We start from the raw sequence: 23,637 nt of genomic DNA, 5'->3' as shown, positions 1-23,637 counted from the left end.
ACATAATTAGCTGTTGTAATTCGTTCATCTTTCGTTTAGCACCATGGAATGTAGTACCATTGTCAGAGTACAAATCTGTAGGTTTGCCTCTACGGGCTATGAACCGACGAAAGGCAGCTAAGAAAGCGTCGGCCATAAGGTCGCTTACTAATTCAATGTGTAGCGCCTTTGTAGAAAAGCAAACAAATATAGAAAACCACGCCTTTCCAACCTTTGGGTTTCGTCCCCGCGAAATCTTAATAGGAACGGGTCCAGCATAGTCGAGTCCACAATGAAGAAAACAACGGCTGGGTTGCACTCTTGGTGAGGGCAGATCTGCCATGAGTTGAGTGCTGGTAGTACGTCGCTGCATAAAGCACCTCTTGCATGAGAAAGCTACTTTCCTCACCAGATTTCGGGCACCAAGTATCCAATAACGTTGGCGCAGATGTGTGACAGTAGCTTCTACTCCGGTATGGAGGTACGTTTCATGGATGTAGCGAACTAAAAGTAGTGAAACAAAAGAACATTTAGGCAACAAAATAGGATACTTAGTATTATAGTTGACGTCTGCGTGTTTGATGCGTCCACCGACGCGTAATAGGCCGTTCTGATCTATGAACGGTGTGTACCGTATCAACGATAATTTTTGCGTCAATGGTTTTTTATGTTGTAATAATTGATAATCAGCATGAAATATCGTCTGCTGAACGTGCTTAATGACGAGATTGGCTCCGCGTTGTAGCTCAGAAGAACTCAGCCATCCAAGGCGTTCACCTTTTCTGACAGATCCGAAGCGTAGACAATATGCAACAACGCGAATAAGACGAATTCACGATGATACTCTGTTCAGCAGCTTGTCAATAACGTCGTCTTCGCTCGCTACGAAAAGTGATTGATGTTTTATTGGTTTCTGCTCAGCGAGAACTGATGAATCGTCTTGAGGTAGTGTTATATTTTTAGCTAATGGCCACTCAGCTCTGGGCAGCACAAGCCATGCAGGGCCACTCCACCAAAGTTGATGTGTGATGAGTTGTGATGGTGTTAAACCGCGTGATGCGCAATCGGCTGGGTTATGTTCTGAAGAAACGTGATGCCAATAACTTCGTGGGAAACTTTCCAATATTTCAGCAGTACGATTACATACATAAGTCGTCCATCTACGCGGGTGTGAAGATAGCCAATGGAGTACTATTTCAGAGTCAGTGTAGCAATATACATCTTCAAAGGTTACTGTCAATGAGCTTTGAATTAGCTTGATTAATTTCGTAAGCAATAATGCCGCGTTAAGTTCAAGCCTAGGTATTGATATGGGTTTTAAGGGTGGCACACGCGTCTTCGATGCTATAATGTTTGTGCGATATTCATTATTTATTTTTATTCGACTGTAAACAACTGCAGCGTATGCAACCGACGATGCGTCCGCAAAACCATGTATTTCGATTGAGCCTTCGCAAGAGGCAATGAGGCGCGGAATTGATATTTGTTTTAATAACTCTAGCTCTTGTACGTATTGCTGCCAGCGAGCGCACACCTCAAGAGGGAGTTTATCGTCCCAATGAAGCCCCAGTAACCACAGCTCCTGAAACAATACCTTGAACAAAACCACAGTTGGCGTCACTATGCCCAATGGGTCGTATATTTTCGACATTTCCGATAACACTAATCGTTTTGTGGGGTGTTCCACAAGCATCACTGGTTTAGTTTTTAAAAATAATTCATCGCTGCATGGATTCCACTGTACTCCTAGTATTTTAACGAATGCATCAACTGATTGTGATGTCAAATCAAGGGGGTTATATTCGCATATTTCTTTAGGAAGAGTATTTAGCAGCGGCCAACAGTTCGAGCTCCATTTTCGCAACGAAAAATTGGCTTTAGATAGCAAAGAAATAAGTTCGTCTTTAAGTTGAATTAAATCGTGAGCTGAGCTGCAGCCAGTTACAATGTCGTCTACATAAGCATCGTTTTGAAGCACAAGCGATGCAGCAGGAAATTCTAATTTATGGTCATCAGCTAGTTGTTTTAAAACACGAACTGCTATAAAAGGTGATGACGTGAGCCCGTATGTTACCGTCAAAAGCCGGTAATGCTCAATTGGCATGGCTTCGTCTGTTCGCCACACAATCCTTTGAAAATCAGTATCCTTTTTTGAAACTCGAATGCCGCGAAACATTTTTTGTATATCTGTACAAAACACAAAGCGATGCTGTCGAAAACGCAGGGAAACTGTGAAAAGATCTCGTTGTATAGGTGGGCCGACATGTAGGCGCTGGTTGAGGGAGACACCGGACGAATCGTTACTCGAACCATCAAAGACAACCCTACATTGTGTTGTCGTACTTTCCGGTTCCAAGACAGCATGGTGCGGTAAATAAAAAATGTTTTCATGGTCTTGCTCCCCTTCTTCTGTCGACAGCTTTTCCACGTGTCCTAATGTCAAATACTCTCTCATAAATTCCGCGTATTGTTGTTTTAGTTCGGGTATAGTACGAAACCTTTTCTCCATGGCAAATAAACGCATTCGTGCTTGTTGTAGCGTATGATGAACGGGTATTCCACTATATAAGTACCGTTTTGGCTACGAGTATGCGTTGCGGAGAAATGTGCCTCTGCTGCGTCCACTGGAATTACAGTAGTTGTGGTGGGTAAACTGTCCATTTCCATGAAGGAACGAACGAGCGAATCCAAATCAACGAGAGCATGATTGATTATTGCTGGTGATGGGCCTAGTTGAGTTGCATTACATGTACCGGTAATTACCCAACCGAAATTACTATTTAATGCAATAGGCATTGATTTATCAAAATGCTGGCGTTCTCCTGTAAAGATGGCCCATAACTGATCAGCACCAATTATGACATCGACAGATCCCTTGTCGAAAAATGTTGGATCAGCTAATTGCAAATTCAGAATTCGTTCCCACTCTGAGGTCGAGCAGTCGATGCGGTGTGTAGGTATATCGGTTGTCAATTTAGGTAAAACATATGCGCTTATTTTAAGAAAATAGTCAGACAAGCGCGAGAGTAATTTAAGTTGAACACAGCCTCGTGTAGTTCCTGCAGTACAGGCAGACAAACCAAGCACTGAAATACGTGCATTTGTACGTGGAATTCCGATGCGTTGCGCGAAGTTTTCTGCAATGAATGATACAGTAGACCCTGTGTCAAGTAAAACGCGACAATTCACCACATTCCCCCAACGGTCAACCACGTTCGCCATGATAGTCGGTAAGAGAGTGGTAGGCATGAACGACATTGAGGCATTTTTGTTGTTAGCATGTGCAGAGACAGCCGAAGTACGAGGAGCGTGGTCCGTTGATACTGCAGCTTTGATCGCAATACTTTCTTTTGTTTTCGTGCTTGATTGTTGTTGCAACTGCTGTGTATTCTTCACGGGCTCTTTATGTGTATGCACTAACGTGTGGTGCTTTGAGCGACAAAGTTGGCACCGGAAATTGGATGGACATTGATTTACATTATGAGATGAGCGCAAGCAATTGAAGCATAAATGCTTATCTTTTACAAATGCCCTCCTTGTTCCGCTATCCATTTGCTTAAACTTTTGGCATTGAGAAACTGTATGCTGCTCTTCACATACAACACAATAATTTGTTGTTGCTGTTGACTCTCCCGATTGAGCATAATGTGCCAATGCTGTGCGCTTTTTGTTGACTAAACGAGATGGACTACACGATTCTAACGCATCACACCGATGTCACAGAAATTTAACAAACTCATCAAATGACCGAACTACATGAGAATCACCTTTCTTTGCCCATTCCCTTTTTGTTTCTTCATCAACTTTGCCTAACAAAATGGCTACCAACCAAGGGTCCCGACTATTGCAATTGAGGGCATCCAAACCGCGTACAGTTTCGTCAGCTTTATCGGTTAAGTTACGAAGAGCTGCTATGTTGGGACTAGTACATGGTGACAAAGACAAAAACTGTTGCACAAGGGAATGAACAATTAGCGGCTTTTTGTCATATCGCTCTACTAGCCTGTCCCATGCGTCTTTATAGTTATTGTCAGTCAATTGTATATGTCTAACAAGACTTAATGCTTCATCTTGTAAGTATGACTTTAGGTAATGGAACTTTTGGATGTTGCTCAAATTTGACTTTTCGTCAATTGCGCTTCGAAAAAGGTCGCGAAATGACGGCCAATCTGAATAGTTTCCAGAAAAATTAGGCAGAGAAATTTTAGGGAGATGCACATTTGAATGAGTTACTGCTGCACTGAAGTTATCCAGGAACTTGGCTTGTTGAGTCAGTAAATTATCAATAGAATCATCGGATTCAGTGTTGGGATTCACGTGTTGGGAACTCAGTTGATCATTGATCAAACGGGATATAGCGGCATGAGCGACGAAGTATTTTTCTTCGTACTCCTCCACATCTTCTGCTGGGTCTATGAAGTTGTCTGCCCCTTCATAATCATACAACGCCTTGCTGATGTCTACAAATTCATTGTAGCACTCCTCTAACTTATGCAGTCTATTTTTTAAGTGCTCCATCGTAGTGGACTTATCAAAGCCCCTAGCGTTTGCACAGGCACGTGTAATAGTGCCTTTAACCCACCCACGTTGTTTTAGTAATTTATCCATTTTGAATTGAATTAAATTATAACACTTGGTACGCGGTATTATTGTTTCAATTCAATCGACAGATATTTGTGATATTATAGTTATTAATTTAACGGAGAAAACACGTGATTCGCGGTGTTTTACGAACAATTAAAAATTTATCCGACTGCGAAAGGACCAAAAAATGTATGTCAAATTACAAATTGACCGATGCCGTTTAGAGTTTAACCTTGACTGATTTATTAACAGAATTCATAATCAAAAATGAGTACAAGAAGAAATAAGTAATATATGCACATATGTATGTATGTATATACCTACACAAATATGTATGTACATATCGTATATGAATTACTGTAAGTAGGTAAATCAAGACATAAAGAATAGAAGTTTAGTTATTACAAATATTATTGACCAGCGATAACAATTATCGATTATTACATATCAAAGATTACGATATAAATTTAATGAATAATATTAAGGGAATATCGGTCGCGAACATAACGCCCCCCCTGAACGACTGTTCAGGATGATGGGAGTGGCGCTATCTTGGTAATAGGTCGTTTGTACTCTCCGCTACTGGTATTTACTGTGACAACCCGTACTCGATCGTCGTCTCCTTTAGTAACTTCGGTTATCCTGCCAAGAACCCATTTCGAAGGTGGCAGATTCGGTTCCTTGAGGACCACAAGTGCTCCTTTCTCTAAATTAGGGGTGGCTGTCTGCCATTTTTGACGCTGTTGTAATGACGTAAGGTACTCTGTATGCCATCGTTTCCAAAAACCTTGGACCATAGCTTGTAAATGACGCCAATGATCCAAACGATTAGGATTGATATTCAAAAGAGAAGGCTCTGGTACACACGTAAACGGTTCCCCAATAAGGAAATGAGCGGGCGTAAGCGGATCAAGGTCGTCATCAGAGATTTCGCTCAATGGCCTACTGTTGAGGATTAATTCAATCTGAGCCAGCACTGTAGTATACTCTTCAAATGTTAAAATGCTGTGGCCTATGACACGTTTTAGATGCAGTTTGATAGAGCGTACGCTAGCCTCCCATAGACCACCAAAATGTGGAGCAGTCGGCGGATTGAAATGCCAATGCACCTGTCCGTTGGCTAGTGATTCCGCTACTTCTTTTAAATATGCTTCACACATAATTAGCTGTTGTAATTCGTTCATCTTTCGTTTAGCACCATGGAATGTAGTACCATTGTCAGAGTACAAATCTGTAGGTTTGCCTCTACGGGCTATGAACCGACGAAAGGCAGCTAAGAAAGCGTCGGCCATAAGGTCGCTTACTAATTCAATGTGTAGCGCCTTTGTAGAAAAGCAAACAAATATAGAAAACCACGCCTTTCCAACCTTTGGGTTTCGTCCCCGCGAAATCTTAATAGGAACGGGTCCAGCATAGTCGAGTCCACAATGAAGAAAACAACGGCTGGGTTGCACTCTTGGTGAGGGCAGATCTGCCATGAGTTGAGTGCTGGTAGTACGTCGCTGCATAAAGCACCTCTTGCATGAGAAAGCTACTTTCCTCACCAGATTTCGGGCACCAAGTATCCAATAACGTTGGCGCAGATGTGTGACAGTAGCTTCTACTCCGGTATGGAGGTACGTTTCATGGATGTAGCGAACTAAAAGTAGTGAAACAAAAGAACATTTAGGCAACAAAATAGGATACTTAGTATTATAGTTGACGTCTGCGTGTTTGATGCGTCCACCGACGCGTAATAGGCCGTTCTGATCTATGAACGGTGTGTACCGTATCAACGATAATTTTTGCGTCAATGGTTTTTTATGTTGTAATAATTGATAATCAGCATGAAATATCGTCTGCTGAACGTGCTTAATGACGAGATTGGCTCCGCGTTGTAGCTCAGAAGAACTCAGCCATCCAAGGCGTTCACCTTTTCTGACAGATCCGAAGCGTAGACAATATGCAACAACGCGAATAAGACGAATTCACGATGATACTCTGTTCAGCAGCTTGTCAATAACGTCGTCTTCGCTCGCTACGAAAAGTGATTGATGTTTTATTGGTTTCTGCTCAGCGAGAACTGATGAATCGTCTTGAGGTAGTGTTATATTTTTAGCTAATGGCCACTCAGCTCTGGGCAGCACAAGCCATGCAGGGCCACTCCACCAAAGTTGATGTGTGATGAGTTGTGATGGTGTTAAACCGCGTGATGCGCAATCGGCTGGGTTATGTTCTGAAGAAACGTGATGCCAATAACTTCGTGGGAAACTTTCCAATATTTCAGCAGTACGATTACATACATAAGTCGTCCATCTACGCGGGTGTGAAGATAGCCAATGGAGTACTATTTCAGAGTCAGTGTAGCAATATACATCTTCAAAGGTTACTGTCAATGAGCTTTGAATTAGCTTGATTAATTTCGTAAGCAATAATGCCGCGTTAAGTTCAAGCCTAGGTATTGATATGGGTTTTAAGGGTGGCACACGCGTCTTCGATGCTATAATGTTTGTGCGATATTCATTATTTATTTTTATTCGACTGTAAACAACTGCAGCGTATGCAACCGACGATGCGTCCGCAAAACCATGTATTTCGATTGAGCCTTCGCAAGAGGCAATGAGGCGCGGAATTGATATTTGTTTTAATAACTCTAGCTCTTGTACGTATTGCTGCCAGCGAGCGCACACCTCAAGAGGGAGTTTATCGTCCCAATGAAGCCCCAGTAACCACAGCTCCTGAAACAATACCTTGAACAAAACCACAGTTGGCGTCACTATGCCCAATGGGTCGTATATTTTCGACATTTCCGATAACACTAATCGTTTTGTGGGGTGTTCCACAAGCATCACTGGTTTAGTTTTTAAAAATAATTCATCGCTGCATGGATTCCACTGTACTCCTAGTATTTTAACGAATGCATCAACTGATTGTGATGTCAAATCAAGGGGGTTATATTCGCATATTTCTTTAGGAAGAGTATTTAGCAGCGGCCAACAGTTCGAGCTCCATTTTCGCAACGAAAAATTGGCTTTAGATAGCAAAGAAATAAGTTCGTCTTTAAGTTGAATTAAATCGTGAGCTGAGCTGCAGCCAGTTACAATGTCGTCTACATAAGCATCGTTTTGAAGCACAAGCGATGCAGCAGGAAATTCTAATTTATGGTCATCAGCTAGTTGTTTTAAAACACGAACTGCTATAAAAGGTGATGACGTGAGCCCGTATGTTACCGTCAAAAGCCGGTAATGCTCAATTGGCATGGCTTCGTCTGTTCGCCACACAATCCTTTGAAAATCAGTATCCTTTTTTGAAACTCGAATGCCGCGAAACATTTTTTGTATATCTGTACAAAACACAAAGCGATGCTGTCGAAAACGCAGGGAAACTGTGAAAAGATCTCGTTGTATAGGTGGGCCGACATGTAGGCGCTGGTTGAGGGAGACACCGGACGAATCGTTACTCGAACCATCAAAGACAACCCTACATTGTGTTGTCGTACTTTCCGGTTTCAAGACAGCATGGTGCGGTAAATAAAAAATGTTTTCATGGTCTTGCTCCCCTTCTTCTGTCGACAGCTTTTCCACGTGTCCTAATGTCAAATACTCTCTCATAAATTCCGCGTATTGTTGTTTTAGTTCGGGTATAGTACGAAACCTTTTCTCCATGGCAAATAAACGCATTCGTGCTTGTTGTAGCGTATGATGAACGGGTATTCCACTATATAAGTACCGTTTTGGCTACGAGTATGCGTTGCGGAGAAATGTGCCTCTGCTGCGTCCACTGGAATTACAGTAGTTGTGGTGGGTAAACTGTCCATTTCCATGAAGGAACGAACGAGCGAATCCAAATCAACGAGAGCATGATTGATTATTGCTGGTGATGGGCCTAGTTGAGTTGCATTACATGTACCGGTAATTACCCAACCGAAATTACTATTTAATGCAATAGGCATTGATTTATCAAAATGCTGGCGTTCTCCTGTAAAGATGGCCCATAACTGATCAGCACCAATTATGACATCGACAGATCCCTTGTCGAAAAATGTTGGATCAGCTAATTGCAAATTCAGAATTCGTTCCCACTCTGAGGTCGAGCAGTCGATGCGGTGTGTAGGTATATCGGTTGTCAATTTAGGTAAAACATATGCGCTTATTTTAAGAAAATAGTCAGACAAGCGCGAGAGTAATTTAAGTTGAACACAGCCTCGTGTAGTTCCTGCAGTACAGGCAGACAAACCAAGCACTGAAATACGTGCATTTGTACGTGGAATTCCGATGCGTTGCGCGAAGTTTTCTGCAATGAATGATACAGTAGACCCTGTGTCAAGTAAAACGCGACAATTCACCACATTCCCCCAACGGTCAACCACGTTCGCCATGATAGTCGGTAAGAGAGTGGTAGGCATGAACGACATTGAGGCATTTTTGTTGTTAGCATGTGCAGAGACAGCCGAAGTACGAGGAGCGTGGTCCGTTGATACTGCAGCTTTGATCGCAATACTTTCTTTTGTTTTCGTGCTTGATTGTTGTTGCAACTGCTGTGTATTCTTCACGGGCTCTTTATGTGTATGCACTAACGTGTGGTGCTTTGAGCGACAAAGTTGGCACCGGAAATTGGATGGACATTGATTTACATTATGAGATGAGCGCAAGCAATTGAAGCATAAATGCTTATCTTTTACAAATGCCCTCCTTGTTCCGCTATCCATTTGCTTAAACTTTTGGCATTGAGAAACTGTATGCTGCTCTTCACATACAACACAATAATTTGTTGTTGCTGTTGACTCTCCCGATTGAGCATAATGTGCCAATGCTGTGCGCTTTTTGTTGACTAAACGAGATGGACTACACGATTCTAACGCATCACACCGATGTCACAGAAATTTAACAAACTCATCAAATGACCGAACTACATGAGAATCACCTTTCTTTGCCCATTCCCTTTTTGTTTCTTCATCAACTTTGCCTAACAAAATGGCTACCAACCAAGGGTCCCGACTATTGCAATTGAGGGCATCCAAACCGCGTACAGTTTCGTCAGCTTTATCGGTTAAGTTACGAAGAGCTGCTGCGTTGGGACTAGTACATGGTGACAAAGACAAAAACTGTTGCACAAGGGAATGAACAATTAGCGGCTTTTTGTCATATCGCTCTACTAGCCTGTCCCATGCGTCTTTATAGTTATTGTCAGTCAATTGTATATGTCTAACAAGACTTAATGCTTCATCTTGTAAGTATGACTTTAGGTAATGGAACTTTTGGATGTTGCTCAAATTTGACTTTTCGTCAATTGCGCTTCGAAAAAGGTCGCGAAATGACGGCCAATCTGAATAGTTTCCAGAAAAATTAGGCAGAGAAATTTTAGGGAGATGCACATTTGAATGAGTTACTGCTGCACTGAAGTTATCCAGGAACTTGGCTTGTTGAGTCAGTAAATTATCAATAGAATCATCGGATTCAGTGTTGGGATTCACGTGTTGGGAACTCAGTTGATCATTGATCAAACGGGATATAGCGGCATGAGCGACGAAGTATTTTTCTTCGTACTCCTCCACATCTTCTGCTGGGTCTATGAAGTTGTCTGCCCCTTCATAATCATACAACGCCTTGCTGATGTCTACAAATTCATTGTAGCACTCCTCTAACTTATGCAGTCTATTTTTTAAGTGCTCCATCGTAGTGGACTTATCAAAGCCCCTAGCGTTTGCACAGGCACGTGTAATAGTGCCTTTAACCCACCCACGTTGTTTTAGTAATTTATCCATTTTGAATTGAATTAAATTATAACACTTGGTACGCGGTATTATTGTTTCAATTCAATCGACAGATATTTGTGATATTATAGTTATTAATTTAACGGAGAAAACACGTGATTCGCGGTGTTTTACGAACAATTAAAAATTTATCCGACTGCGAAAGGACCAAAAAATGTATGTCAAATTACAAATTGACCGATGCCGTTTAGAGTTTAACCTTGACTGATTTATTAACAGAATTCATAATCAAAAATGAGTACAAGAAGAAATAAGTAATATATGCACATATGTATGTATGTATATACCTACACAAATATGTATGTACATATCGTATATGAATTACTGTAAGTAGGTAAATCAAGACATAAAGAATAGAAGTTTAGTTATTACAAATATTATTGACCAGCGATAACAATTATCGATTATTACATATCAAAGATTACGATATAAATTTAATGAATAATATTAAGGGAATATCGGTCGCGAACAATGATTAATGCGATTTTTGCCAATAAGAAGACGACACTGGGGTGTCGACGACTGCTGGAACCTAGCTAAGAACAATACGTTCGATTGAAGCATCATTTGCACGCGACACACTCACAATAGTTCAGCCGTCCTAAATAAATTTATTTCCGGTAAACGCAGCAAAAACTCATCTCTTTGCCGAGGTTATGTTCAACACCTTTCCGGAGCAAGAAGGTGTGAAGCACGATACAAATTGGAAAATAAGCTTGTGCCACTTTGTAACTTTTAAGTAGAAGAAACTCTTGAAACAACAGCTTTAGGTCGGAAAAAAATTACGACATGTCAATAGTTGACTGCGCGAAAAGCTAATGATATATGCCGAATGATGTGGAGCTACACCACTAACTCTGTAAGGATTGGGAGGGACTTCCACGAACCAATCGATGCCAAACAAGGCTTTAGACAAAGCAACTCCTTTTCAAGCTATTTCTTTAACACAATACTGAAGAAGTTAATTCTACCAGCAGAACTAAAGCATGATTGTACAATCTATTATAAAAGTGGATCTTAGGGTAAATGAGACTGAGCAGGACTTCGTTAATGCCTTAACCATCATTTCCAGCGAAAATATATAATAATGGAAATTAAACGGGGAATAGCTGCGAATGGACGAAGGTGTTTAGGCAAAGAAATTATTTCAATCGGCACTGCATTTTGGAAGCAGTGGAAGGAGGGCACCTCCACTGAATTGGGAGAGACAGATGGACAAAAACTTGAGCTCCTTACCGCTGTCAATTGACGTCAGTTATAGCGAAACAGGAATAGCTTGCGTGAGTTGTTGCGAAGCAACTAAAGTCGCGAAGTACCAGAATAGCTTATCACTTGAAACACCAGCTTTTGGTCGATAAAAACCTAAGTAGATCAATCTGCCGGGAGGAATGGTTCAAGTTCAAGGTCGTTCGTTCGTTTTGGTATACTTCTTTGCACAATTCCTGAAGCGAGTTACACATGCCAATCTTACAAATAGTGAAATGCTAAAAACTTCGGTACTGCCCTTATTTAACAAAAGTAAATTGTCAAAAATACAGCATGAGTTTAAGTTAAACGTAAACATTTTCATATCCGAAAATATCCTTTACTCATAAATTTACATACGATGTACGCACTTCAAAAGGATTATTTTGCTTTTTTTTGTAATACTATTTTCATGTTAATAAATTCATAACCTTTTCGCTTCCTCAGAGCTTAATAAGAAACCGAAAATAAACAACAACAACAAAACAACAAAAAACGATAACAGTTAGTCCGCTTTATTTATAACATTTAGGCCCAGTTTTTCAATACAAGTTCAACTCTGTTTGTCAGTTAAACTACGCTTAAACTTATTCTGCAGTTTTTCAGTCTACTTTAACTGAAGTTTAAGCTAAGCTTAAGCGGCCGATCTGGCAGCGTTAAACTCTAGTTAACCTCTCGGTGATTTGCGTTCGTTTGAAATGGGGTCGAATATACCCAACAAGCATTTGGGCTTGAGTACCATTAGAGCTCATGTTGATAGCTAGCATACCTCTAAAATCTCAAGAGTTTTTACGAAACAGTGACTCAACTTGAGAACCATATTATACTCAGCAAAATACGGAATTTTTTATAAAGCGAAAAATGCTATTACTTAAGTTGAAAATTGATAGTTCCCAACTTGTGGTTCTTTGAGTGGACTCAAGTTTAATATTCCATACTACAGTATTTTCACGAAAAAAAAATAAAATATGTATAATTCATTTTTAATTAATTACGCTTCATTAATGCTATCAACCAGGTGTTTATTTCTCACAATAAATAGCTGTTGGTTTTGTTGATACCACCTTGGAGATTTTTTTTCAACTCCACCTCAACTCGATGTCCAGTGTAGGATATCAAATAGAGAAACGTGTTGAATATTCATTTGAGAACTGTATATTTCTCAAAATCTTTCAAAGGTTGGATAATAATTTGAAAATGTTATTGATGTTGGAGATCAACTCGAGAGCTATACATTTTACAAAAATTCTCAAAGATTGGATAGTGTTTGGGGAATGTAGTTGTATATCAACTTGATAGCTATCTGGTTTAAGAATAACTAGATGATGATGTTGTATATCACCTCCGGAGCTAGATATATATTTCACTGGAGAAATATCTTTTAAATGTTTGTTGCGTAAGCAAAATATAGCTGTTGTCGTATCTAAAAATTATCTAGATAATAAATAAATAATAGTTTAAAAAAACTAAAAAAAACACGTTTTTTCAGCTAACCGAACTAAAAAATAGAAAATAATTTTCAATTAAAAAGAGTTTATAGAACAGTAGTAGAAGGTCAAACAATCATTTATAGTTAATCGCCCCAAAATAAAATTATAATAAAAAATTTAAGTTATTAGAATAATCTAATTCAGAGTAAAAAACGTGGGGCATTTGACTACATTTCATATCTTTCCTCTCAGATAGTTGCCAATAGAATAATTGTAACATTCAATATCAAGCACCTCACACTTTTTACTGTGAATTAAATTATTCTGTTAATAACTTAAATTTTTTTATAATTTTATTTTGAGTTGATTAACAATAAATGATTATTTGACTTTCTACTACTGTTATATAACCTCTTTTTAATTGAAAATTATTTTCTATTTTTTAGTTCGGTTAACTGAAAAAGCGAGTTTTTTTAGTTTTTTTAAACTATTATTTATTTTAAATTTTTTAGTTCAAGTAATTTTAAAAGTTTTAGTCGAGAGTGATGAAACCTCGAAACGCCAGCGGTCCATGGATGAATCAAACCGGCACCGAAAAGGGCCAAGACGCAGGGAGGCTGGACGCGGTCTTTCGCCGAAATTGCCAAGGGTCGGCAGATCATTGGCATTATAGACGAGAGCAGCGAAGATGGCAGGATGGCAGGATAATAATTAACTATCGTTAACCTTATGTCACCCCACCATCGCATTATTGCATTGTCATCGAGCCTTGATACGTGTGCAAAGTTTCAATCAAACTTATGGCCATTCAAAGTGGTAATAAGGCCAATTGACCTTACGGCCGTTGACCTCATGCCACCACACCATCACACTAATGCATTGTCATCGAGCCTTGATACGCGTGAAAAGTTTCAATCAAACTTATGGCCATTCAAAGTGGTAATAAGGCCAATTGACCTTATGGCCATTGATCTTATGTCACCACACCATCACATTAATGCATTGTCATAGAGCCTTGATACGTGTGCAAAGTTTCAATCAAAGTTATGGCCATTCAAAGCGGTAATAAAGCCAATTGACCTTATGGCCGTTGACCTTATGTCACCCCACCATCGCATTATTGCATTGTCAGCGAGCCTTGATACGTATGCAAAGTTTCAATCAAACTTATGGCTATTCAAAGTGGTAATAAGGCCAATTGACCTTATGGCCGTTGACCTTATGTCACCACACCGTAACATTAATGCACTGTCATCGTCCTTGATACGTATGCAAAGTTTCAAATTAATCAGACTTCTAGAAACCGGTGAAAATTAAGCTCAGAGATTCCGTTACATACAGGCCAAGCTAATAAAAGCATGTTAAAAACCAATGTTGCCGTACAAAAAAGCCTACCCTAAATGCGTCCTTAAACTGTCACTGAAAAACTGCTCAGTAGTTTAACTGGAGTTTAAATTTGATTAGAGTTTAAGAAAACTTAGTTTAAGCTTAGCTTAACCAACTACTGAAAAATCAGGCCTTAATATTAGTATGCATATCTACACCTGCACTTATATATGCGACAAGCATTTCATACCAACCATAAAGTTAAAACCTTCTTCGCCCCAACAATTGTTGTTGATGTATAAATCAAAAATTCATAAGCTTATGATGGCATTACTGACCAACCAACAACCGGAAAACATTTGGCAATTCCCTTGACAAAGGTCAAGTTGACTTAGTGCGTCAAACAAAAAAAGTTTATGCGCATTTGTATGTATGTATGCACACATCTGAGTATAAAATATATGTGTGTAACAAAATCGTGCCAATCGTTGCGTGTAATAAAACGTTGTTTGTCCAAAAAGGAGTTACGCTCGCAAAACGTTGCCCCTCACGCTTTGTAATAACGAAATTACCCTCTTAACTCCTTCGTTTTCGTTCTTTCTTACTTATTTATGCAACAATTCTTTCTCACGCATTTTAGCAATATCTGCCGCTGCTACCAGAGTTCATTACCTTTTCCTTTTGTTTACACATATTTTTTGTTATTTTGTTTCCGCTTTTATATCCTTTTTGTGGCGTGCTAAGTCAATATGGGTCCTATCAGATTCCTGCATTTAGTTAAATAGGGCAAATTAATGATTGCCGAAGGAAGAACTTCATTGTTCGAAATATCGGAAACAAAATTTAAACAAGAGTGAGAGAGCGAGTGTTCTAAAAATTAGCAAGAGATGAAATGAGCACGAGAGAAGAGCGACTTATTGTGGTTGAGATTTCGGTGAGGAAAAAGCAAGATTTTTCGAAGTTTAGATGTTTTTGTTATTTCGATGCATTTTCTTGTTTTAACTTCGTATATCTTTAAGTAGAATGACTTTTCTTAATTAACTTCTTTTTTTTTTTGTCCAGGAAACATAAGAAACTGCTTGTAAAACTAACATATGTTCCAGCTGTGGAGTCAGGGCGAGTGATCGTATTTTTCGATGTTTTTTTTTTTTTTTTTGATGTGCCGACATCTTTGTAGGCATAGGCGTAGTCTTTAATAGTGGTATGCGATAGGTTAGCTTAGGTCAATGAAGCCCTCACATAGGCTGTATGTGTTCATAGTGTTACCAGCATTTGTTTGACGACCAAACCTATAACCTCCAATTAGGCACCAGGCCTTATGTTATAGAATTATTTCGTTTCGTATGCAAATACTAAAAGTTTCCTATAACCTACCTAATTTCTACCTCGAGATCTGGCAACTCTTCATTCCCTTATAGTTGGAGTCTTAACCTCACGAGCGCAGGAGACGAAAATATGCTAGACCGTTTTTTCCTGCAGCTCACAACTCCTACATCTGCTGTTACTGACCAGGCCTAACCTAAGTGTCCAGTTATTATGCCCATCGTAAGCATTTAGTCTTGTCTCATTACAGATATGAGCAACTTTGTGAGTCAAACATGGTGAGAATTGCACATGATCTTAGAAATTTTGGCAACTCTGTCGCCCGTAATAGCTGGAGCCTTGACCTGGGGCCCTATTCGCTAACTGTGAGTTTTAAGGTGTACACAAGAAATTGTGTAAACTTCGAAAGTCTGATTCTGTAAAGCAAAACTGTGAACAAAAAAAAACTCACTGATAAAAACTTCGTGTGTTTTATTGGCAGCCAGTGTACACTTTTATGACATTAAAAACTCATATGCACTGTTACAGAATGACATTTTTGTTTTCATGGCGTTTGATGAATATTTTCTCACTGACATACGACTTTTACATTCAGCGCTTATTCAGCAAAACAATGTGCACAATAATTTACAGAATCGCAAGAAAATTTAAAGTGTAAATTGTGTGTGCAAATGAGTTTTCAATGAGTTTACATTTTTCAGTTTTTCACAGTTAGAGAATTGACCCCCTGGCGAGTGCAGATCACGAACACAGAACGTGCTCAACCGTATCTTCCTCGCACTATTTACATCTGCTGTTACTGTTGTTGTTGTAGCAGTGCTTCGCCCCATCCAAAAGATGCGACCAAGGACGCAACAAAATTAAATGGGGTTACACTGAAATGACAGCTCTTCGTCGGGAAAAATCCCGAGTCGCTCCGGTACATAGAACCGGCTGGCTTGGCAAACGATCTGCTGCTCCTGACGAGGCCTTACTTATAACAATATTATTATACTTCGTAAATAACGAGGCTCATATCTCTGAAGAGAGAACGAAGCCTTACTTATAAGCATGTGACGCAGAAGGCAGTGTCCAGTTAGTATGCCCATCGCGTGCCTTAATTCTTACGCTCTTCAGAGATCTGAGCCTCTTTATTTACGAAGTATTATACTTTTACTATCGCTACCAAAATTTATCAAAAAGTTGCTGATTTTTCATCAACGAGTTACCGAATTGCTATCGAAAAATTATCGATTTGTTATAAGAGTGTTCGTCGATATTTTATCTAAAATTATCGATTTGTTATCAAAAATATTTCCATTTGATATCGAAAATTCATTTACTTTTTATCGTTAACACTGCATTATAATAACAATTACACATCTGTAACCCAGATCTAATAAGCCGATAAGAAAACAAAAAGACGCCGATACCAAACCGATACCGATAACTCGAAGACAGCAATTCGCTATTTTGTTTTCCTAGTTTTCTTGCTATTTTTTCTTTATGGCTTCGCTGTCGCCTGGCTAATTGAGTTATCTAACTGTAAGCATTTTGTTATCGTTATTTGTTTCGATAACGTATTATTATGTGCAGATCCGACAGACGTTGTTCTGCATAACCTTGATTTATCTGCATAACTTTTATGAAGTTTTTACCTCTTACTTGGTTCTGGTCAGGCAATTTGATGAGGCGATTTGATGAGGGACCCGTAAACTTACGGCTTACGCCGTAAGTCATAAGTGGAAAGTGCCTTCCAGCGATTAGCTCTTTGATCGATCGGGCGCTTCGGGATATTCATACCTGGGCATCAAATGTCGGGTTGAAAGTCAACGCGGATATGATCTTGTTTACAAAGAGGTACAAGGTCCCAAATTGGATCAGGCCCAAGTTAGGAGGGGTGACCCTACAGGAGAAACCTTGCAAAAAGTATCTAGGAATCATCCTAGACAGTAAGCTGTCATGGAAGCTCAACGTGAAGGCAAGGGTGAGGAAGGATTCAACGGCACTTTATGCATGTCAAAAAATGCTGGGGTGTACGTGGGGCTTATCACCCTCTTTCTCATTGGGTTTTTACAGCGATTAAAAGCCCTATCGTATACTATGGAGTTCTTGTTTGGTGGAAAGGCACACAGAAAGCAACCTACCTCAAAAAATTAGAGGGGGTATGCAGACTATCAATGCTTAGCATTACGGGAGCCTGAAAACAACCCCGACAGCTGCACTCTATGCCATTCTGCACATTCCACCTGTAGACCTGGTAGAAAAGAACAGAGCGTTAACAACTGCAACCAGGCTCGGTGCCTAGGGGCAGCTTGAGCACCGACCATACGGCCATAGTAGTATAGCGTCATCAATCACAAGACGAGGGCGATCTTAAGGCCACAATAGAGGTGGACGGTTGGCGCAAGGGTGCCCAAATGGCGGACGAGGCGATATATTTGTACACAAATGGTTCCAAAGTAGTGCAAGGAGTAGGGTCTGCGGTATATTGTGCTGATCCGGAAGTAAACAGATCCTACAGGCTGCCGCATTACAGTAACGTTTTCCAAACGGAGATAGTAGCCGTAACAAAGCAGTAGAAACCCTGGAAGAAAATAGTCCAAGCTGCAATCGTGTTAACTTTTATATTGACAGTCAAGCAGCAATTAAGGCAATAATCTCGCATACCAAAGCATCTAAATGCGTGTTAGAGTGTAAGCAGTCCCTGGAGGGAATCGGGACAGGGAGAAGCATACATCTATATTGGGTCCCAGGGCATATGGGAATAGATGGGAATGAAAAAGCGGACGAACTAGCTAAAAAGGGCGCATCCCTTGAAGCTTGCTCCGTAGACGTCCCAATTATACTGGGCGAGATTAAGCGAAGGCGGCAGGTGCACATGATCGACCAAGCGGGAAAGGCGTGGGTTCAAGCGCGGGGCTGTAAAGTGTCGAAGATTATGTGTAGGTCTTACGACCATAGACTAAAAAAGTTCCTTCTATCATTAAAAAGAGAGGACTGTAGACTCATGAATGGTATTCTCACTGGACACTGCCTTCTGTGCTTGGTCACTGCTTGGTCAGTGATAGCAGATGTAGGAAGTGCGGGCTGGAGGAGGAAACGATCGAGCACGTTCTGTGCTCTTGCCCTGCGCTTTCCAGGCTAAGACTCCAGCTATTAGGAGTGATACAGCTGTCAGATCAAGAAGCGGCAAGTGGCTTAAATCCTAGGAAGCTTCTAGTATTTTCCAAGAGGGCGGAGTTATTTTAAAACATAGATCCTGGTTTTTGATAGGGGTTTTCAGTTTCACAGTGCCAGCCCAAGTCACAATCCCAGTCCTAGAGCCAGTCGGCCCCTACTCCATTTCCCGGAAAAAAAATTTCGTTAATACTAGGCAAAGGGCTAGCTTTATATCAAATTTCAGGCAAATTGAACCATGAATAGAATTGGTTCGAATAGATCTATCCCTGATCCACTTCGCGGAAAAATGTGTCGTATATGCTAATCTATGCAAAGGGCTTTCTCTATACCAAATCGAACCATGAATAGATTTTTTTCGAATAGATCGATCCCTGATCCACTTTCCGGAAAAAAGTATCGTAAGTGCAAATCTAGGCAAAGGACCACCTATGTACATATATACCAAATTCTAGGCAACTCGAAAAACGAATAAAATTTGTTCAAATAGATCGATCCCTGGTCCACTTCCCGGAAAGAAACGTTAACAGGGGTTGCTGTGAAGCTATCGTGCGAATTTGAATAATATCGGCGGAGTAATTTCGGAGTCCATTAGCAGCATAAAAACATACATCCTTCTTTCCTTCGTTCCATCAGTCATTGATAATAGTTTCACTATCAATTCACAGTTGTAGTATTATCGTGGTATCGTCCTCCCTCTACGCTTATTTCGAAAATTTCTCTTAATTACGATATAATCTTCTTTAAATAATATGGCCTCGAATTCTCTTAGTATTTTTTTGGTAATTTTCTTGCTCTCTTAACTTCGCACCAATTCAAATCTTTCTAAATTCTCTATTTCTTTTCGAAAATACCGTATTTTCGCGCACTCAAATTTAGTACACTCTTTCTGCCGTTATTTTGTTCCGAACATGATTCATGCCACTCACTTTATACTAACTAAGCTCTCAGTATATTTTCGAACATCGCGTCGTTTTCTTTGCGGAAAGCAACTACATATTCTCATTTCACCTGCTATTAACCTGCGACCGTTGTTACCTGTACTCAGTTGCACTACCACCAACGTATCCGCTGCATACAACTGCAAGTTCATATAACAGAAAATATTTTGAGTATCGTCCTCACCGTCACCGCATCGACAACCACTTACTACACACAAGCACACACACACACACCTGCATATAAAAATATTTCACATATTTCACACACCCTGGATTGAAAAAAAAAATATACATAAAAATATATATTTTATGGTATAAATTGTGGCGCATAATTTATTATTTATGAGCTTTAGTTGAATTCGAAATTGTATTTGTGTGGTATTGCTCATGATATGAAGTATTTATTTTGCTGCTTCCTGCATTTCATACACACCCAACCCTGTTGCGCGCCCCTTATACGTGCTGCACACTATTCCTCAATCGCTGAGAAGCACTATTTCAGTAAATATGGGAATATGTAATATTTTTTGAAAATATATAGAAAAAACAACAACAAAAATAGAGTGTCAACGTGTAGACGAATTAGTTGTACATGCATGCTGCACACATACTCACACATTTATGTTCTTATTCCCACTTATTCTGGTTCCTTTTGTGTGGGTATCACAAATTTAAATTTTAATGTTTATTAAATATTCAGACATATGTTTCGACTTAGGGAAATATATAGAAATTTCGGTTGTTATATTGTTGCAATGACTGATAGCACAATAAGTGCAAGTATGTATGTGGATGTGTATTCCTGGATATACTACTACTGCTATTTGGAGAGATATGAATGCAGTATTTATGAATGAAATATGCTGGGGAAATATTTATGAAACATTTTTTAAATTTTGAAGTATTAGAGATGCATTATTTGTACGTTTGCAGTTTTCAAAATCGATAACAACTACAAACCTCCTAAACACAACACATGATTCTGGAAATCGATATCGCCACAACATGATTACCAAACGTCTCAAAGAATGCGATGTGAGCCTAAAAGAATGCATGGTTTATTCGAATTTCTCTAACATAACCGGAAAGTTATTATCTAAAAATTCAGCAGCTTATAATAACTGAATATTCAATTACTATATTTTTCTAAGAGAACCTAAAAAGAAAAAAGTAACATTTACTGGCATATTGCGATGGTACCATTTAGAAAACCGCTACGTAATCATCATCAGGCAATTTCGTGATGTTAACAAAGGTTTCACAGAGATTCGAACCGCGAATCGCACAGTGAAACTGCACTTGCCTTAACCAATAGGCTATCCTGTTTGTAGTTGTTTCCTTGCTTAATTCAGTTTATAGCATTTCTACACTAACAACACAATTGAGACAGCATTTTGAGGCTCACCAAATATCTTTCTTTTCGGTAGCCAATTTCTGAATACAAAAGCCGATTTAGAAGAAAATTCTAATTCGTTTTCTTAAAGTCTGTTGGACTTATGCAGCAATTAAATATCATATCAAATTTTTTAGTATTTGGGCATTTTTGAGAAGAGTTTGAGAGGGTCACTCAGGAAATAGGCCCTGCTCCTGTTATTAAGAAAAATACACCACAATATCCTTACTCCTTTATCCTTACTCCTTTATCTATCTAATAGTTGTGTCCATCTAATATAGCGCAGAAAGCCTTAAAAATCTGCAAAGCTAAACTCGAATTGACAGCCGTTGAAGTGCCTGTTCAAATATTCCTTGCGCGACTAGAGCGGCGTATTCTCAGAAGAAACGTTCAACATTTTCTATCTTCTCCTCATAACAACAGCACCAACAGAAATCATTCACTGGGACACCCATGTGTTCGTCGTGTAGTTCCATCAGACATTGTCCTTGTAATATTCCGATAAGTGGACCTATGGAGAGACGATTGAGTTTGATAGGGAACCTAGTTCCGTTCTCATTTATACGAATGCAAATTTTTCGAAACACCTAACATGTGGGTTGCAGTGCTAATCTGACATTGGCTTTACATGGCAGTAATTCTTGTAAAATAAAAAGTATTGAAGCCCCGATTGTAACGAAGCTACTTAGTGAAGCTATGCACCAAGATTCGACTCAAACGTGCAGTTGTGCAGACAATTTACATCAGAGACTAGAGGAAGTGCACTGCCCCCTCAAGTGCGCCAATGAATCCAAGCTAATCATCTTCAAGTCCCCACACCGTTGGAGCCGTCGTTAGGCTTTACTCAACGTGCTGGAAACTCGATTCAGCGTCACTGCTTCATATGAATATTTCCTAAGGTTCCACCCCGAAAAATATTTGTACAATCTTTCGCCGTAAAAACGAGGGTAACAAAAAAAATATGCTTTCCATTTCGAAACCTGAACAGAAAGGATCCTCCACATGTCCTCCACTTCTCACTCGCCACAAATTTGGTGAGATTATTCGAGTTGGGACCATGATCATGTTGTCGAACACTGCCCGATAAGCACTTGATATTCATATAGCAAAAAAAGCTATATATATACAGTTTAGATCCTTGCCACACTATTGCAGCGTGTAATATTATCGAGTAGGCAATATCTGACGGGTAGTTGCGCTTAGTAGCAGCTACCCCGAAAGTTGCAAGTCAGGTAAGGAAATTGAAAAGGGGCGATTTGCCAACAGAGGATGTGGAGCTGGGTGATACGAAATACAGCGGTAATACTAAGACTTCAGCATTCTCGGAGGGGACAAAAGGAGGTGACACTAAGACAACGACTGTTCCCGAGGCGATGAGTTTCGTGGAGAGGCAGTCCCTAACTATAGCAATCCATTTGAACAAATGTTTACCGAAAGGTGAAGATCTGTAGAAAAGGAGCTTATTAGCTATCAGTTTCATGCTCAAGATTACACGAGAAGACCTAAGTATTCCGCTTCCAACCTTTGATTCGGCGGATTGGAACTATGGTGTTAAGTTGATAGCGTGTGACAACATCGCGAACTTGAAGTGGCCATACGAGGTTGTTTCTAGCGTCCAAAGACAAGACAGAAGCGCGATGAATGAGCTGGAGGAGAGAGTACATTTCCCGAGCATATCAAAGGTTGAAAAAAGCTTCGCTAAGTTTAGCAATTTCATTCACGCAATATTTAAAATTACGACGAGAAAGTTGATGTCACTCTGAGAAATAGCAGCCAATGCGTATGCCCAGCCTGAGGAAAAATTGGTCGCAGGAGTTATCTTAGCCCTGGGGGTAATTATACCAAACCTGTTATGGCCGATGCCACTGTTAAACAGTCAGTCTTCAGTCAAGGGGCTTGGGTTTTGGAACCGTTTCTACAAGAGCAGCACTGGGTCAGTTGCTAGTTAGATGTAGTTGGTGTTAACAAATATGTATTTTACTTTCCAGCACATAGTGCTTGTCGTAAGTGAGACTAGGAGCTGGTTATCTTATCACGCAAGCTTGGTTGTGCTCCAAAAACAAGGTGAAGGGGTGACTTAAAGCAAGATTTTTTTATAATTTTAATAGTAAGGAAGGCTAAGTTCGGGTGTAACCGAACATTGCATACTCAGCTGCCAAATTACAGCTTGCAAAACTTTTTAAGTTACCTTCTTTTAAAATTGGGCGGTGCCACGCCCATTGTCCAAAATTTTGCTTATTTTCTATTCTGCGTCATAAGGTCAACCAACCTACCAAATTTCATCACTTTATCCGTCTTTGGCAATGAATTATCGCACTTTTTCGGTTTTTCGAAATTGGGAACTGCATTCTAAGCATAAATAAAATTAGCTGTGGAATCTGCAACGCAAGCACAAATAAATCATGTTAATAATTTGTATATAGGTAAAGGCTAGTGGCGAGCATTTGATTAGCTTTAAACAGTAACATACCAAGGTTCAAGTTACCAGACGGTACACAGCGTAGT

At 39.8% G+C, this 23,637-nt stretch overlaps 1 protein-coding gene across 1 annotated transcript in view; it reads right to left on the bottom strand.

Annotated features, from left to right (window-relative positions):
* LOC137239546 (chaoptin) overlaps positions 1 to 23,391 on the bottom strand; it is a 707,303-nt gene extending 683,912 nt beyond the window's left edge. Inside the window, exon 1 of the mRNA XM_067764973.1 lies at positions 23,321 to 23,391. The gene's annotated coding sequence lies outside the window, so the exon portion shown is untranslated. The remainder of the gene's footprint in view (positions 1 to 23,320) is intronic.
* Positions 23,392 to 23,637: the final 246 nt, after the last annotated feature.

The sequence above is a fragment of the Eurosta solidaginis genome, chromosome 2 (genome assembly GCF_040869045.1).
Source record: "Eurosta solidaginis isolate ZX-2024a chromosome 2, ASM4086904v1, whole genome shotgun sequence".
Lineage (NCBI taxonomy): Eukaryota > Metazoa > Arthropoda > Insecta > Diptera > Tephritidae > Eurosta > Eurosta solidaginis.
The sequence above is the reverse complement of the archived record's forward strand: the minus strand, read 5'-3'. Positions and strand labels throughout refer to the sequence as shown.